Below are 17559 nucleotides of genomic sequence, written 5' to 3'. Positions count from 1 at the left end.
TCTAAATGTCCTACCCCTTATTCTTAAACTGTGGCCTCCCACAGGTTCTGGACTCCCCCAACATTGGGAACATGTTTCCTGCCTCTAACGTGTCCAACCCCTTAATAATCTTATATGTTTCGATAAGATCCCCTCTCATCCTTCTAAATTCCAGTGTATACAAGCCTAGCCGCCCCAGTCGTTCAACATATGACAGTCCCGCCATTCCGGGAATTAACCTAGTAAACCTACGCTGCACGCCCTCAATAGCAAGAATATCCTTCCTCAAAGTTGGAGACCAAAACTGCACACAGTACTCCAGGTGCGGTCTCACTAGGGCCCTGTACATAGGACCAGTGCCTTATGGAGCCTCAACATTAGATTTCTGTTTCTGTATTCCACTCCTCTTGACATAAATGCTCGCAGCGAATTTGCCTTCCTCAATACCTAATCGACTTGAAAATTAACGTTGTGGGAGTCCTGAACCAGCACTCTCAAGTCCCTTTGTACCTTTGACTCGGTGAGCTGCGATGTGGATATTGCGCTAACTGGGGCGATTATGTTTACGTCCGGGGATATTCTGCAGCCAAAAATATATTTCACTGTACCTGGTACATGTGAGAATGAAGAAATCATTGATTGAGCATTGCACAGTGGACACAACTGGTGGAGCTGCTGCCACACAGCGCCAGAGAAACGGGTTCGATCCCGACTTCGGGCGCTGTCTGTGTGGACTTTCCACGTTCTCCCTGAGACTGCGTTGGGTTTCCTCCGGGTGCTCTGGTCTCCACCCACCTACCAAAGATGTGCGGGTTCGTAGGTCAATTGACATCTGTAGTGGAGTGGATGAATAAGGGGGATGATGTAGAACCGAAGCGATTGATGGACTGCGTGGATTTGTTGGGCCGAATGGCCTCTTTCCAGGCTGCATCTTTCAGTGAATCAGTTCAGTGGACCTGGTCTTGGATATTTCATGCAACAAAACCCATCAGTAGTTGCAAGACAAGGAGATTAGTATCGCGCCGGTCCACAATATGACTGAATTATCACTTTGAACAAAGCAAACAAGGACAGCAGAAGAATTAATCAATATCTAATTTGGCAAGGGTCGGATCTTGTTAACAATCGCTTCAGTTATTGCCTCATCTGGCACTTCGGCGATACATTCCTCAATCACTTTGACCGAATGCAGTTTATGGATTCATAATATATTTGCGCTGACTGCCATTCCTGCTCTGTAGGCAGGACGTCAACAAACAATATGGAGTCCTAGAATAGAAACATAGAAAATAGGTGCAGGAGTGGGCCATTCGGCCCTTCGAGCCAGCACCGCCATTCAATGTGATCATGGCTGATCATCCACAATCAGTACCCCGTTCCTGCTTTCTTCCCGATTTCCCTTGATCTATGAATGCATTCAAGAGAGAGCTGGATAGAGCTCTTAAGGATAGCAGAGTCAGGGGGTATGGGGAGAAGGCAGGAACGGGGTACTGATTGAGAATGATCAGCCATGATCACATTGAATGGCAGTGCTGGCTCGAAGGGCCGAATGGCCCACTCCTGCACCTATTTTCTATGTTTCTATTCTGGGACTCCATATTGTTTGTTGACGTCTTGCCTACAGAGCAGGAATGGCAGTCAGCACAAATATATTATGAATCCATAAACTGCATTCGGTCAAAGTGATTGAGGAATGTATCGCCGAAGTGCCAGATGAGGCTAAATCTAACTCTCTCTTGAAAACACCCAGTGAATTGGCCTCCACTGCCTTCTGTGGCAGAGAATCCCACAGATTCACATCTTATTTCTTAACTTTTGAATGAAAATATCTCTGGGAGAAAAAGCTTTTCCTCATCTCAGTCCTAAACGGCCCACCCCTTATACTTAACCCCTGGTTCTGGACTCCCCCCCAAACATGGGGAACATGTTTCCTGCCTCTAGCCCGTCCAGTCCCTTCAGAATAGGAAGGATGAGCTCACCTGTCATGTCACAGTAAACAAGCAATGGCGATCTCGGCCCACTGCCATCGGGATCAATGGAGAAGAAACCTGAGGCATTTCCCGTGTGTTTGTACGATTCACAGGACTGCTTGTACCTGGCTATGGAATGAAGAGGAAAAAAAGTCCAACGTTTGATTAGTGCGGGCGTGATAACGTCACAAGGTCACAAGATCATAAGCGATAGGTGCAGAAATAAGCCATTCGGCCCATCAAGTCTACTCCGCCATTCAATCATGGCAAACCTACCTCTCCCCTCCTAATCCCTATTCTCCTGTCTAAGGTAGACACAAAATGCTGCAGTGACTCAGCGGGAGTCACCCATTCCTTCTATGACTCCCTGTAACTCCCTGCCTCCACCTATATCCTTCCTTTGTCCCGCCCCCCTGACATCAGTCTGAAGAAGGGTCTCGACCCGAAGCGTCACCCATTCCTTCTCTCCTGAGGTGCTGCCTGACCCGCTGAGTTCCTCCAGCATTGTGTGAATAAATACCTTCAAGAGCAGAAGAATCAGTAATCTGGTCTCTTGAGTTTGCTCTGCCATCCATCAAGATTGCGGTTGATCTTAAGTTGGACTTGAGCTCTGAGTGGGTTTGGATAAGCTAGGACTTTTTTCTTTAGAACGTAGGAGGTTGAGGGGTGACCTTATTGAGCTGTTTTGTGTAAAAAATTGTATCTGTGTGTCTTGTGCTTTTTGATGTCTGCTGCCGGACCCTGACGTGAGAGGACGCTGGCGTTGAATATTCGCCGCTTTTCCGTCAGGATAGTTTGTCTGTTTGTCTTTATGTTAAATGTATTTGTAAAGCGCTTTGAGCATGTGATAAGGCGCTATATAAAATAAATATATTATTATTATTATTATTATTACAAGATCCCGAGGGGCATTGAAAGAGTGAACACTCATAGTCTTTTCCCCATGATAGAGGATTCCAAAAACTAGAGGGCGTATACATAAGGTAAGAGGGGAGACATTTAATGGGGTTCAGAGGGTAAGATACATCAGCCACAAATGAATGGCAGAGTAGACTTGATGGCCCAAATGGCCTAATTCTATTCCTATCACTTATGACCTTATGACCTTAAAGAAGGGCGCATTTAATAATGGTAGACACAAAATGCTGGAGTAACTCAGCGGGACAGGCAGCATCTCGGGAGAGAAGGAATGGGTGACGTTTCGGCTCGAGACCCTTCTTCGGGCAGATGTCGGGAAGAGGGAGATACATAGGTAAGGAAGTGTGAAGGTGTGAAAAAGGACAAAGGGAATCGAGGTCAAGGAAAATGCAGAATAGATCATTGTTAGATGGGAGAAGGTAACAACTACGCAGACAGAAGTAAAGTGTAGTCGGAGACACGAGGGAGGACTGGTCAGAGAACTGTAAAGGGGGAAGGATGGAGAGAGAGAGAGAGGGAAAGCAAGGGTTATTTGAAGTTAGAGAAGTCAATGTTCACACTTCCCTGACTTCTACACTTGCATCGGTAGAGCCTCTGCCTTACAGCGCCAGATATCCAGGTTCGATCCTGACCACAGGTGCTATCTGTACGGAGTTGCTACATATAAGATTATTAAGGGGTTGGACACGTCAGAGGCAGGAAACATGTTCCCAATGTTGGGGGAGTCCAGAACCAGGGGCCACAGTTTAAAAGTAAGGGGTAGGCCGTTTAGAACTGAGATGAGGAAAAAAAATGTCACTCAGAGAGTTGTAAATCTGTGGAATTCGCTGCCTCAGAAGGCAGTGGAGGTCAATTCTCTGAATGCATTCAAGAGAGAGCTAGATAGAGCTCTTAAGGATAGCGGAGTCAGGGGGTATGGGGAGAAGGCAGGAACGGGGTGCTGATTGAGAAAGATCAGCCATGATCACATTGAATGGTGGTGCTGGCTCGAAGGGCCGAATGGCCTCCTCCTGCACCTATTGTCTATTGTCTATTCTCCCGGTGACCTGCGTAGGTTTTCTCCAGGAGCTCCAGTTTCCTCCCACACTCCAAAGACGTGCAGGTTTGTTGGTTAATTGGCTTGGTCTAATTGTAAATTGCCCCTGGTGTGCGCGGGGATTGCTGGTCGGTGCAGAATCAGCAGGGCCGCAGGACCTGTTTCTGCGCTGTTTCTCCAAACTAAACTAAACCAAACCTTCGCCGACATAAATGACCTGGGAATTAGATCACTGCAATGAAGAAGAAGCCCACTGGCTTCAAACCCACGAGAAATATAGTTTCTTGCTTACTCGGTTGGTTCGGGAGAGCTCATTTACTTTTGCAGGTTTTATTTTAGCAGCAGCGCACTTCTAACGTGAAAAATGTCACTTTGGGATCATTGAGGTAGTTGAGGCAGGCACTATAACAACATTTAAAAGACATTCATACAGGTACATGATACATGGATAGGAGAGGTTTAGAGGGATACTAGACCAAGTGGACCCGTTGGGCCCAAACCTCTCCTGCATTGGTGCAGCACCCCCTCCTCCCCCCCCCCACCGCCCCCCCCCTCCCCCCTTGCTCTTCCCTCCCCTCGCCATTTCCCCTCCCTCACACTCCATCCCCCTCAACCCCCCCTTATCCTCCCTCCCTCCGCCCCTCTCCCTCCCTCCCCCCTCCCTCCCTAGGAGATAGATTTAAACTTTAAAATGGGAATAACTTAAAAAAATATAACCGATTTCAATGAGACTTCGTCCATTAGCACCAAAGGGACGACGGTGAGTAAGTTGGGCCTAAAATTGTCGCGCTATCGTGTACCGTTTTGGCTGTAGTTCAGGGACAAACGAACAAGCAAACGAGAGTTTTAGTGTATAGATGGGCCAGGTGGGATTAACATAGATGGGGCATCTTGGTCAATATGGGCAAGTTGGGACAATGGCCCTGTTTCCGTGCTGTGTGATTCTACATCACTATATTTGAATTTTCCAGTATCTAGCTATTATTTTGTTTTAAGAAGTGAAGTCAGGAGACAGAGTGATGAAAGTTCAAAACTTTTTACAAGAGGCGATTGTTTGGTTTAGTTTAGTTTAGAGATACAGCGCAGAAACATGCCCTTCAGCCCACCGGGTCCGCACTAACCTGCGATCCCCGCACATTAACACTATCCTACGCACACGAGGGACAATTTTACATTGACACCAAGCCAATTAACCTAAAAACCTGTACGTCATTGGAGTGTGGGAGGAAACCGAAAATCTCGGAGAAAACCCACGCAGGTCACGGGGAGAACGTACAAACTCTATGCAGAGAGCACCCGTGGACAGGATCGAACCCGGGTCTCTGGCGCTGCAAGGCAGTAGCTCTACCGCTACACCACCGTGCCACAACTTGGTGCAGGGAATGAGGCAACTTCTAAATCCGATACTGATAGATTTTTATTGCCATGACCTGATGATACAAGAATGCAGGGTAAATACAGCTATGTAGAATTAATTATGCTAATTCCCATGATCTTTGAAAGCTCATAAGTTAAAGGAGCTGAATTAGGCCATTCGGCCCATCGTGTCTACTCTCCCATTCAATCATGGCCGATCTCTCTCTCTCTCTCTCTCTCTCTCTCGCTCTCAACCCCATTCTCCTGCCTTCCCCCATAACACCTGACACACGTACTAATCAAGAATCTGTCTATCCCTCTCTTAAACACATCCATTGGCTTGGCCTCCACAGCCACCTGTGCCAACAACTTGCACAGGTTCACCACCCTCTGACGAAAGAAATTCCTCCTCATCTCCATTTCTATTGAATGAACGAACCTGTGCCAAGTTTAACTGGTCTCGGCCTGTCCACTGCTCTGTAATTCAACAAACTAGGATGCATCTTTTGTGCAAAATGGTCGCATTTAGTGGAGTTAGTCGTCTGAGCTAAAATTACAGAAGACTATATTAAATCCTTGTTCAAATCTATCTCAGCAGTTGACCTTCCTTGCTCTCTCATTCAGATTATTATTACACTTCCCTGATATATGAGCACAATATCCTATTTAAACATTAAAGAGATGTAACTCCAGCATTAACGGATTGCATGATTAAATTGATTTAAGTTAAGAGTCGTAGAGTTAGTTAGAGATCAGGGGTACAGCAGGAATAGTCTTTTTACTGAAGTTAGACACAAAAAGTTGGGAGTGAGGATGTTGCCAGGTCTCGAGGGTCTGAGCTATAGGGAGAGGTTGAGCAGGCTGGGTCTCTATTCCTTGTAGTGCAGGAGGATAAGGGGTGACCTTATAGAGGTGTACAAAATCACGAAAGGAATAGATTGGGTAGTTGCACAGAGTTTCTTGCCTGGAGTCGGGGAATCGAGAACCACACGACATAGGTTTAAGGTGGGGGAAAGATTTCAATAGAACCTGAGGGGTAACTTTTTTGCACAAAGGGTGGTAGGTATATGGAACGAGTTGCTGGAGGAAGTAGTCGAGGCAGGTACTAACGGAACGTTTCAGAAACATTTAGAGATGTACATCGATAGGACAGGTTTAGAGGGATATGGGCCAAATGCAAGCAGGTGGGACTAGTGTAGAATGGTCTTGTTGGCCGGTGTGGGCAAGTTGGGCCGAAGGGCCTGTTCCCACGCTGTAAGACTCTGACCCTATGACCCTGCTTACATACAACAAAGGATTATAAGTGACCGACTGGAACCAAGGACAAATTAAATATTATCGCAGATGCTCCAGAGTCGACAAGTAATTGTTGAATTGATTTAAAGATCTATATCTGAGAGGGACTGCGAAGCTTTAGTTATTTTTATTATTCATTTGTGGGCTGCGAATATTTCTGGTCGGGCTCTTTTTAATCTTGTGATTTGATAGGCCATTTCAGAGGGCGGTTAGTTCAAAGTGACTTGAAGACACAAAAAGCTGGAGTAACTCAGCGGGTCAGGCAGCGTCTCTGGAGAGAAGGAATGGTCTGAAGAAGGGTCTCGACACGAAACATCACTGACTGCTTCCCTCGAGGGGTAACCTTTTTGCACAAAGGGTGGTAGGTATTGAAACATATAAGATAATTAGGGGATTGGACACATTAGAGGCAGGAAACATGTTCCCAATGTTGGGGGAGTCCAGAACAAGGGGCCACAGTTTAAGGATAAGGGGTAGGCCATTTAGAACGGAGATGAGGAAGAACTTTTTCAGTCAGAGAGTGGTGAAGGTGTGGAATTCTCTGCCTCAGAAGGCAGTGGAGGCCAGTTCGTTGGATGCTTTCAAGAGAGAGCTGGATAGAGCTCTTAAGGATAGAGGAGTGAGGGGGTATGGGGAGAAGGCAGGAACGGGGTACTGATTGAGAGTGATCAGCCATGATCGCATTGAATGGTGGTGCTGGCTCGAAGGGCTGAATGGCCTACTCCTGCACCTATTGTCTATTGTCTATTGTCTATTGTCTATATGGAACGAGCTGCTGGAGGAAGTAGTCGAGGCAGGTACTATCACAACGTTCCAGAAACATTTAGAGAGGAAATGGATAGGACAGGTTTAGAGGGATATGGGCAAAATGCAAGCAGGTGGGACTAGTGTAGATGGGTCATGTTGGCCGGTGTGGGCAAGTTGAGGAAGCAGTAGGTGATGTTTCAGGCCGAGACCCTTCTTCAGACCATTCCTTCTCTCCAGAGACGCTGCCTGACCCGCTGAGTTACTCCAGCTTCTTGTGTCTATCTTCGGTGTAAACCAGCATCTGCAGTTCCTTCCTACGCTCAAAAAGTGACTTGCCTTTGGCTCCGGGCTCACTGTCAAACCTGCTCATCTACGAAGGTCGGCGACACGGTAGCACAGCGGTGGTATTACTGCCTTACAGCGCAAGAGTCCCGGGTACGATCCCGACTACGGGTGCTGCCTGTACGGGGTTTGCACGTTCTCCCCGTGACCTGCGTGGGTTTTCTCCGAGATCTTCGGTTTCCTCCCACTCTCCAAGGACCAACATGTTTGTAGGTTAATTAGCTTGGTATGAATGTAAAATCGTCCCTAGTGTGGACGATCAGCCATGATCACATTGAATGGCGATGCTAGCTCGAAGGGCCGAATGGCCTACTCCTGCACCTATTGTCTATTGTCTATTGTCTATTGCTGAAGGTGCTCCTCACAGGTTGACCAGTGTGTCATGGAGGGGGTGTGCTGTCTTGGTTAAAAACGGTTAACGGTAAACGTGTTGCAACTGGGATTCTTACTCTGAGGTATTGGAGCTATACTTGTTGTGAAAGTGATTCATGAGAGGTAATGACTTGTCTATTGTCTGTTGGATAGTGTTAGTGTGCGGGGATCACTGGTCGGCGCAGACTCCGCGCAGTATCTCTTAACCCAGTTCCCCCCTCTGCCCAACTTTGTGTGTCAACAGTACACCGTGATCAACCAGCAGATTCGTCGCACGCAATAAGTCTTAGCTTGGTGTTACTTACAGTTATGGCACGTTGCTCCTGTGTAACCTGTCCCAGTGCAGTCACAGAAGAAGCTACTCCAGGACTGAGAGCATTCCCCTCCATGTTCACAGTAGTTTGGTAAGCACCTGTTGCACAATGAAAGCACCTCATGTTAGAAGAAAATTTCAGTTCCAGTTTAGTTTATTGTCACGTGCAGTGAAAAGCTTTTTGTTTTTAGTTTTTAGAGATACAGCGCGGAAACAGGCCCTTCGGCCCACCGGGTCCGTGCCGACCAGCGATCCCCGTTTGTACTATCCTACGCCCACTAGGGACAATTTTTACATTTGCCGAGCCAATTAACCTACAAACCTGTACGTCTTTGGAGTGTGGGAGGAAACCGAAGATCTCGTAGAAAACCCATGCAGGTCACGGGGAGAACGTACAAACTCCGTACAGACAAGCACCCATAGTCAGGATCGAACCTGGATCTCTGGTGCTGTAAGGCAGTAGCTCTACCGCTGCGCCACCGTGCCGCACGCTGGCAGCTTGTTCCATATACCCATCACCATCGGTGTGTTACACACCCCCACTCCCCTGGTCCATTCTAAATCTTTCCCCTTTCACCTTTAAAGGGCCTAACCACTTTAGGCGATTTTAAGGCGATTGCCGGCGACTAGGCTGTTGCCGACAGTTCGCCGGGGTGTTGCAGGCATGATCATGAGGAGTCTTCAAAGAATCGTAGTGGATCTCAGCGCGTTGCTGAGAAATCAACCGGATTGAAATTTCTCAGCGACAGCTGGCTTGTCGCCAGGTAACGTTGCTTATTGCGGGCGCTGTCGCATGCTGTCCCCAGGTTTGCTAGGTTGTCGCAGATGCATTTAGAAGCACGTAATAATAAATTAAGTAATGTAAGAAAATAACTGCAGATGCTGGTACAAATCAAAGGTATTTATTCACAAAATGCTGGAGTAACTCAGCAGGTCAGGCAGCATCTCAGGAGAGAAGGAATGGGTGACGTTTCGGGTCGAAGATAGGTCTCGACCCAAAAAGTCACCCATCCCTTCTCTCCTGAGATGCTGCCTGACCTGCTGAGTTACTCCAGCATTTTGTGATTAAATTAAGTAAAGTCACTTGAAGATACCTTAAAATACTTGTGTTTAACCAATTTATTTACCGTCAGGACATTTGACAGGTAGATTGGAGGCGACAGTTTGACGGTCAAGTAAGTGTGGGGATTTTCACGATGTTTATGGCCATCAGCGATTACATTTAAAGTGGGCTCCCAACCCAGACATGCAACCCAGAAACCAGATATGCATCTCCCGTACATTTTCAAAGAATGCCCACACTCTGCACAAAAATCCATTTAACCACGTTTAAAATTAAATTTCTTAATACTGCTATTTGTAAACTGGAAGTCAATCCAGTTTATGCCTTGTTACCGTGAAGCTTGGTTTTCAAGTAACCCGGGCAAGATGTTATATTTCAAAACTCGATGTACCAGCAATGAAACCACCAGCAGATGCACCAGTGTCACAAGAGAATTACAGACTAGTCAGTGATTTCAGTGAAAATTAGGACGCCGGAGAAGCATTGACAGCGTGGGAATTTCGCGATGTTTCCGAAGACGCTGTAATCTCGACCTGACTCGGCATTGTCGTGGTCATTGTCGTCAGGTAAAAGAAAATTTCGGCGATCTGCTACGACTTTGACAGAAGCAGGCAGTCACCTAAAAAAATCGCCTAAGTGGGACTGGCCCTTAAAGCTATGTCCTCCAGTTGTACCCTACCCTACCCTGAAGAAAAAAGAGTGTCCATTCACTTCATCATTTGATCTTAATATTTTAGAGGTATTTAACAATGATGATTTTCCCTTTAAGTCTATAAAGGCTCTCCCCAACTCCACAGGTAATAGGTGACTTACATAAACTTGCACATATGTAAGCAATTCTTCAAGCCCACTGCTTTATTAACCATGTTGCATGTTCTCCACGTCGGAGTTCCACCTGTGGTCTCTACGACGGAGCTGTCTTGTGGTCTCCATGTCAGAGCTCCCTCGTGGTCTCCATATTGAAGTTCCCACGTGGTCTCCATCTCGGAGCTCCCTTATGATCGCCACCTCACAGTTCCTCCCGTGGTCTCCACGACGGAGCTCCCTCCTGGTCTCCACAACGGAGCTCGCTCACGAGCTCCGCGTCGGAGCTCCCACATGCTCTCCCACTGGCACCACACAGTACGAATAGTAAATTTACGCATGCACAGTGGCACTTCCGTTTGCACTTATGGAACATATAACTCACGTGGGACATAACCCTCATGTAAGTCGGGGAGCATCTGTACTTTAAAGTTGACAATAAATGGCTTTGGAGTTAGGATTAGTTAGACTTTTTTGTTAGTTTAGAGATACAACGTGGAAACTGGCCCTTCGGCCCACCGAGTCTGCACCGACCAGCGATCTCCACACACTAACACTATCCTACACACACACACTAGGGACAATTTGCATCTACACCAAGCCACGTCTTTGGAGTGTGGGAGGAAACCGCAGATCTCGGAGAAAGCCCACGCAGGTCACGGGGAGAACGTACAGACAAGCACCCGTAGTCGGGATCGAACCCGGGTCTCTGGCGATGCGGGCGCCGTAAGGCAGCAACTCTACCGCTGCGCCACCGTGCCGCCCTTTGAATAGGAAGATACACTCATTGATTAGGAAGCAGGATTACCTGTCCACGATGCCACACACGTCTATTTGCAGGTCGCTGAAGTTACCTTCCAGACCCTGCTGCACCAGAAGGAGATTGGCTGGCTGGTCGTCGATGGAGAACACTCGCATGCAACCTTGGAATGGGCCGATCGTGTTGGAACAGTCAGCATCCATGGCGTTTCCAGGGCAGCCTACAGAAAATAGAGACATAGAAAATAGGTGTAGGAGTGGGCCGTTCGGCCCTTGGAGCCAGCACCGCCATTCAATGTGATCATGGCTGATCACCCACAATCAGTACCCCGTTCCTGCTTTCTCCCCCATATCCCCTGATTTCGTTAGCCCTAAGAGCTAAGTCTAACTCTCTCTTGAATACATCCAGTGAATTGGCCTCCACTGCCTTCTGTGGCAAAGAATTCCACAGATTCACAACTCTCTGGGTGAAAAAGTTTTTCCTCATCTCAGTCCACGATGGCCTACCCCCTTATTCTTAAACAGTGGCCCCTGCTTATGGATTCTGAAACAGTTTGACCCCCTGGCTCTGGAACACAGCAAGTGAGCAAGAATTTAGCATCCTGACTAGGGGACCCTTCGACCCAACGAGTCCACCTCTGGTCCTAGACTCTTCCACTAGTGGAAACATCCTCTCCACATCCACTCTATCCAGGTTCCACTGTCGTCCTGTTGAGTTGCTCTATCTGCATAACTCGTTATCACCTATCCCACAGCCAACAATGAACCAGTGTGGGCTCCACCTTTCCTTGATTATTGTTGCTGCTTCAGTATTTCATTCATTTGTCCCATGCATCGTCTATGTCACACTCGTTTCCCTCTCCCCTGACTCTCGGTCTGAAGAAGGGTCTCGCCCCAAAACATCACCTATTCCTTTTCTCCATAGATGCTGCCTGGGCCAGTTTTCTCTGAGTTACTCCAGCTTGGCGTGTCTCTCTCTTTGACGAAAAGGCTGAGACCGACAATAATACGATACAAAATCAAAAAAAGTAAGTGATACAGTGTTGATTGTAGAAATATGAAAATAGAAACCTTTCTCTTCCCCGGAGAGAATGAATGTAATGCATCTAAGCTTTTGGAATTGAGAAGAACGAGAGATGTCGTCGAAACCTAAATATTTCCTCCCACATTCCAAAGATGTGTGGGATTGTAGGCTAACTGGCTGATGTAAATTGTCAATGGGTTCAATCCCTGACTAGGGGTGCTTCTCTGTATAGAGTTTGTACGTTCTCCCCGTGACCTGCGTGGGTTTTCTCTGGGAGCTCCGGTTTTCTCCCACGCTACAGAAGACATACAGGTTTGTACGCTAATTGGCTTGGTAAAATTGTAATTTGTCCCTAGTGTGTGTGGGATAGTGTCAGTATGCGGGGATCGCTGGTCGGCGCGGACTCGGTGGGCCGAAGGGCCTGTTTCCACGCTGTATCTCGAAACTAAACGAAAAGGCCAGTTGTTGGTCAAAGGCAATTCGAAGATATTTTTCGGTAAAGATTGTCCTCCAATAACTTCAAAGTCGCAAAATTCCTCATTCAATCTTATTCTATGAGCTATGTGATTAGGGTTGCCAACTGTCCCGTATTAGCCGGGACATCCCATATTTTGGGCTAAATTGATTTGTCCCGTACGTGACCGCCCTTGTCCCGTATTCGGCCCAGACGGCGCTGTAGGCCCGGACACTGTAGGCCTGAACACTGTAGGCCCAGACACTGTATGCCTGGACACTGTAGGCCCGGACACTGTAGGCCCGGACACTGTATGCCTGGACACTGTAGGCCCGGACGCTGTAGGCCCGGCGCTGTAGGCCCGGACGCTGTAGGCCTGGACGCTGTAGGCCCGGACGCTGAAGGCCTGGACACTGTAGGCCCGGACACTATAGGCCTGGACACTGTATGCCTGGTCACTGTAGGCCCGGACACTATATGCCTGGACACTGTATGCCCGGACACTGTAGGCCTGGACACTGTATGCCCAGACACTGTATGCCTGGATACTGTAGGCCTGGTCACTGTATGCCCGGACAGTGTAAGCCCGGACACTGTAGCCCGGGGGCCGCTGTAGTCCCGGACAGTGTAGGCCGGGGCGTCGCCTGACGGAGGTTGCGTAGCAACTAGGCTCCCGGCCCGGTTCGCCGCCATTGGTGGAGCGGGAGCACGTGGCCGCTGGCTGGGTGAAGTCACGCGGGGCGCGGGGCAGTGACGTCACCCTTTGGCCCTTATTTGGGAGTGAGGAAGTTGGCAACCCTATATGTGTCCAGACCTCTGACTAGATACAACCTTACAACTGGGTGGCGTGTTAAAAATGACAAGTGAATTAATGCACAAAGCATATATACATATATATAGAGAGACCCCCACCTCCAAAATAGTAGCGACTTCCCGAAGATGTTCGTGCCTGCGTGGTCAAATGTGAAGCGGAGGATTCCTCGTCGTTCAACGAGACACTAAGACGATTCCCCTTGACAGTCAAATGGATGGAGTGCCACTGGCCGTCGTTTAGATGGGCACCTGCGGGAGGTAAAACAGTCCTTGATTCACAGTTACATTTGTAGAACATGGATTAGGAACAGGCCCTTTGGCCCACAATGCCCATTGCAAACATAGTGGCAACACCAACTCTTATCTGTAGGAAAGAACTGCAGGTGCTGGTTTAAACTGAAGATATACGCAAAAAGCTGGAGTAACTCAGCGGGACAGGCAGGAATGGGTGACGTTCCGGGTCATAGAAACATAAAACCATAGAAAATAGGTGCAGGAGGAGGCCATTTGGCCCTTGGAGCCAGCACCGCCATTCATTGTGATCATGGCTGATCGTCCCCAATCACTACCCCGTGCCTGCCTTCTCCCCATATCCCTTGATTCCACTAGCCCCCTAGAGCTCTATCTAACTCCTACAGTCTGAAGAAGGGTCTCGACTTGGAAATGTCACCCATTCCTTCTTTCTCTTGTTCTGGACTCCCCCAACATTGGGAACATGTTTCCTGCCTCTAACATGTCCAACCCCTTAATAATCTTATATGTTTCGATAAGATCCCCTCTCATCCTTCTAAATTCCAGTGTATACAAGCTTAGTTTTGTGTGTATCTACCGTTTTCTCTCTTCCACCTTCTGGGGAGAAGATACAGGATCTCAGACTTTTTAAAAAACTTTTCTTTAGAACAAACAGTAAACAAAGAAAAAAAAATCATTTACCTTTTAAAAAAAAAATAAAAAAAATAATTCAGGAATTGAAGGAAATAAACAAAAAAACAGAAGACAAAATAAAACAAAAACTAACATTGGCAACAAGTGTGGGCCCAAAGATATGTCGATGTGATGCATCAAGAACAGGCTTGTATACACTGGAATTTAGAAGGATGACAGGGGATCTTATCGAAACGTATAAGATTATTAAGGGGTTGGACACGTTAGAGACAGAAAATATGTTCCCAATGTTGGGGGAGTCCAGAACCAGGGGCCACAGCTTCAGAATAAGGGGTAGGCCATTTAGAACGGAGATGAGGAAAAACTTTTTCAGTCAGAGAGTTGTAAATCTGTGGAATTCTCTGCCTCAGAAGGCAGTGGAGGCCAATTCTCTGAATGCATTCAAGAGAGAGCTAGATAGAGCTCTTAAGGATAGCGGAGTCAGGGGGTATGGGGGAAAGGCAGGAACGGGGTACTGATTGAGAATGATCAGCCATGATCACATTGAATGGTGGTGCTGGCTCGAAGGGCCGAATGGCCTACTCCTGCACCTATTGTCTATTGTCTATTGACCTTATCTCATCCTGTCAAGCACATGAGGTATATGGGTCAGTTCATTTCTGCTGGGTTATTGACCATTTGTCGAGAAGCGGTTTCCAGATGTCCAGGAAGTCATTCTCCTTGTTGGCAAGTTTATTTCGGAGGCCTTCCATGTGTATCACATTTCCACGCTCCCTCAGCGACTGGTAGGTCTAGACTCGGGCTAGAATGTAGGGCGAGACTCGGATTTCCACGCCTTTGATATATAATCAAACATAAGAGACCAGAAGGAATGGAGCTTGGGGCTAAATCTCATACTTAAGGACAGCTTCTTCCCCATGGCTATCAGTCTCCTGAAGCAATCAATTCTAGCATGCTCCTTTGCCAATGCTGGTGCCACATACCCTTACCTGGAGTACTGTGTGCAGTTTTGGTCTCCAAATTTGAGGAAGGATATTCTTGCTATTGAGGGCGTGCAGCGTAGGTTTACTAGGTTAATTCCCGGAATGGCGGGACTGTCATATGTTGAAAGACTGGAGCGACTAGGCTTGTATACACTGGAATTTAGAAGGATGAGAGGGGATCTTATTGAAACGTATAAGATTATTAAGGGGTTGGACACGTTAGAGGCAGGAAACATGTTCCCAATGTTGGGGGAGTCCAGAACCAGGGGCCACAGTTTAAGAATAAGGGGTACGCCATTTAGAATGGAGGTGAGGAAAAACTTTTTCAGTCAGAGAGTTGTGAATCTGTGGAATTCTCTGCCTCAGAAGGCAGTGGAGGCCAATTCTCTGAATGCATTTAAGAGAGAGCTAGATAGAGCTCTTAAGGATAGCGGAGTCAGGGGGTATGGGGAAAAGGCAGGAACGGGGTACAGATTGAGAATGTTCAGCCATGATCACATTGAATGGCGGTGCTGGCTCGAAGGGCTGAATGGCCTACTCCTGCACTTATTGTCTATTGTCTATTGTCTACCCTTACTCTCAACTCTACTTCATTTGCTTATTCCATGACTGAGTTTAGTCTTTTTGTTTCCTGCACCACGTCAGTTTGCACTACAATACCCACACCATTCTGCTGTTCATTACATTCATTGTTTCCTGTCAGAACTTTACTTACACCCAAAGTCATTTCCGTACAAAACCATGAGAGGAATAGATCGGGTAGGTGCACAGAGTCTCTTGCCGAGAGTAGGGGAATCGAGGACCAGAGGACCTCAATAGGTTCAAGGTGAAGGGCAAAAGATTTAATAGGAATCTGAGGGGTAACTTTTTCATACAGATGATGGTGGGTGTATGGAACAAGCTGCCAGAGGACATAGTTGAGGATGGGACTATCCCAACGTTTAAGAACCAGTTAGACATGTGTTTGGATAGGACAGGTTTGGAAGGATATGGACCAAGCGCAGGCAGGTGGGACTAGTGTAGCTGGGACATGTTGGCCGGTGTTGGTAAGTTGGGCTGAGGGGCCTGTTTCCACGCTGTATCACTCTATGACTCTATAACTCTGTGAGAACTTCAGACAATTGGTAAAACAAGAAAAGAGATGAGTGGAATGTTTTGTCAACACAGGTCTTTGTGGGCAAATGTTGGCAGTTCCACTCTCAGTGTTTGGGCACAGAAATGCCACAACGATTGGGATTTACAGCTCGAATTCCCGAACGCTGTTTGTTCTTCCCCGGCAATATCCCGACTGTGCCTCAGTTTTGGGCTCATCGTGATGCCAGGCCATGAAGTGCAAACATGCATGTACTCTGTGGAGCTTTCCCTGGAGAGCCTGTCTGCTACACCAGCGTCAGATTAGCTTTGCGAAGCGCGAGGTAAATATTAGCTCATTTACTGCTTGATAAATTAATAACTTGAAGGTGTTGAATTAAACAAAACAGAAAATGCTGGAAACACTCAGCGGGTCAGGCCACATCTGCGGGAGGAGAATCAGAGTTAGGGCGGCACGGTGGCGCAGCGGTTGAGTTGCCGCCTTACAGCACTTGCAGCGCCGGAGACCCAGGTTCGATCCCGACTATGGGTGCTTGGCTGTGCGGAGTTTGTGCGTTCTCCCCGTGACCTGCGTGGGTTTTCTCTCCGAGATCTTCGGTTTCCTCCCGCGCTCCAAAGACCACAGGTTTGTAAGGTAATTGGTTTGGTCTCAATGTAAAATTGTCCGTAGTATGTGTAGGATAGTGTTAATGTGTGGGGCATCGCCGGTCGGTGCGGACTCGATGGGCCAAAGGGCCTGTTTCTGCGCTGTATCTCTAAACTGAACTAAACAATGCTTCAGTTCGAAGACCTTCATTAGAACTGGGAATCAGTATTTCACCTGGAAATCTTCTCTGCCCAATTCTCGTCCAGTCTTTCTGCTCTCCTTCATCAGCTCAGTGATGAACGGTGCATTAAAGGTGCAATCAAATGGGCGGCACAGTGGTGCAGCGGTAGAGTTGCTGCCATACAGTCCCCAGAGACCTGGGTTCGATCCTGACCTCGGGTGCTGCATGTATGGAGTTTTTACATTCTCCCCGTGACCGCGTGGGTTTTGTACGGGTACACCCCCACTACTGGAAACATCCTCTCCACATCCACTCTATCCAGGCCTTTCATTATTTGATGGGTTTCAATGAGATCCCCCCTCACTGCCCCCCCCCCCCCCCCACCCCCCCCCCCTCCTCCCTCAACCTTTCACTGCTTCAAGCCAAACCTCATGCAGAGGAAGAGCATCACGGTCACTGCTGAGCGGCACGGTGGCGCAGCGGTAGAGTTGCTGCCACAGCGAATGCAACGCCGGAGACTCAGGTTCGATCCTGACTACGGGCGCCGTCTGTACGGAGTTTGTACGTTCTCCCCGTGACCTGCGTG

At 47.8% G+C, this 17559-nt stretch overlaps 1 pseudogene across 1 annotated transcript in view; it reads right to left on the bottom strand.

Moving 5' to 3' along the window:
- The window catches only part of LOC144595735 (contactin-associated protein-like 5), an 852226-nt pseudogene that overhangs the window by 378703 nt on the left and 455964 nt on the right, over window positions 1-17559 (bottom strand). The window contains exons 9-12 of the transcript XR_013547532.1: window positions 13346-13495; window positions 11005-11176; window positions 8322-8428; window positions 1959-2078 (exon numbers count right to left, since the gene is read on the bottom strand). The product of XR_013547532.1 is annotated as a contactin-associated protein-like 5 (transcript). The remainder of the gene's footprint in view (window positions 1-1958; window positions 2079-8321; window positions 8429-11004; window positions 11177-13345; window positions 13496-17559) is intronic.

The sequence above is a fragment of the Rhinoraja longicauda genome, chromosome 8 (genome assembly GCF_053455715.1).
Source record: "Rhinoraja longicauda isolate Sanriku21f chromosome 8, sRhiLon1.1, whole genome shotgun sequence".
In the NCBI taxonomy this organism is placed as follows: Eukaryota; Metazoa; Chordata; class Chondrichthyes; order Rajiformes; family Arhynchobatidae; genus Rhinoraja; species Rhinoraja longicauda.
Note: the sequence above shows the minus strand (reverse complement) of the source record. Positions and strands in the feature narration are given on the sequence as shown.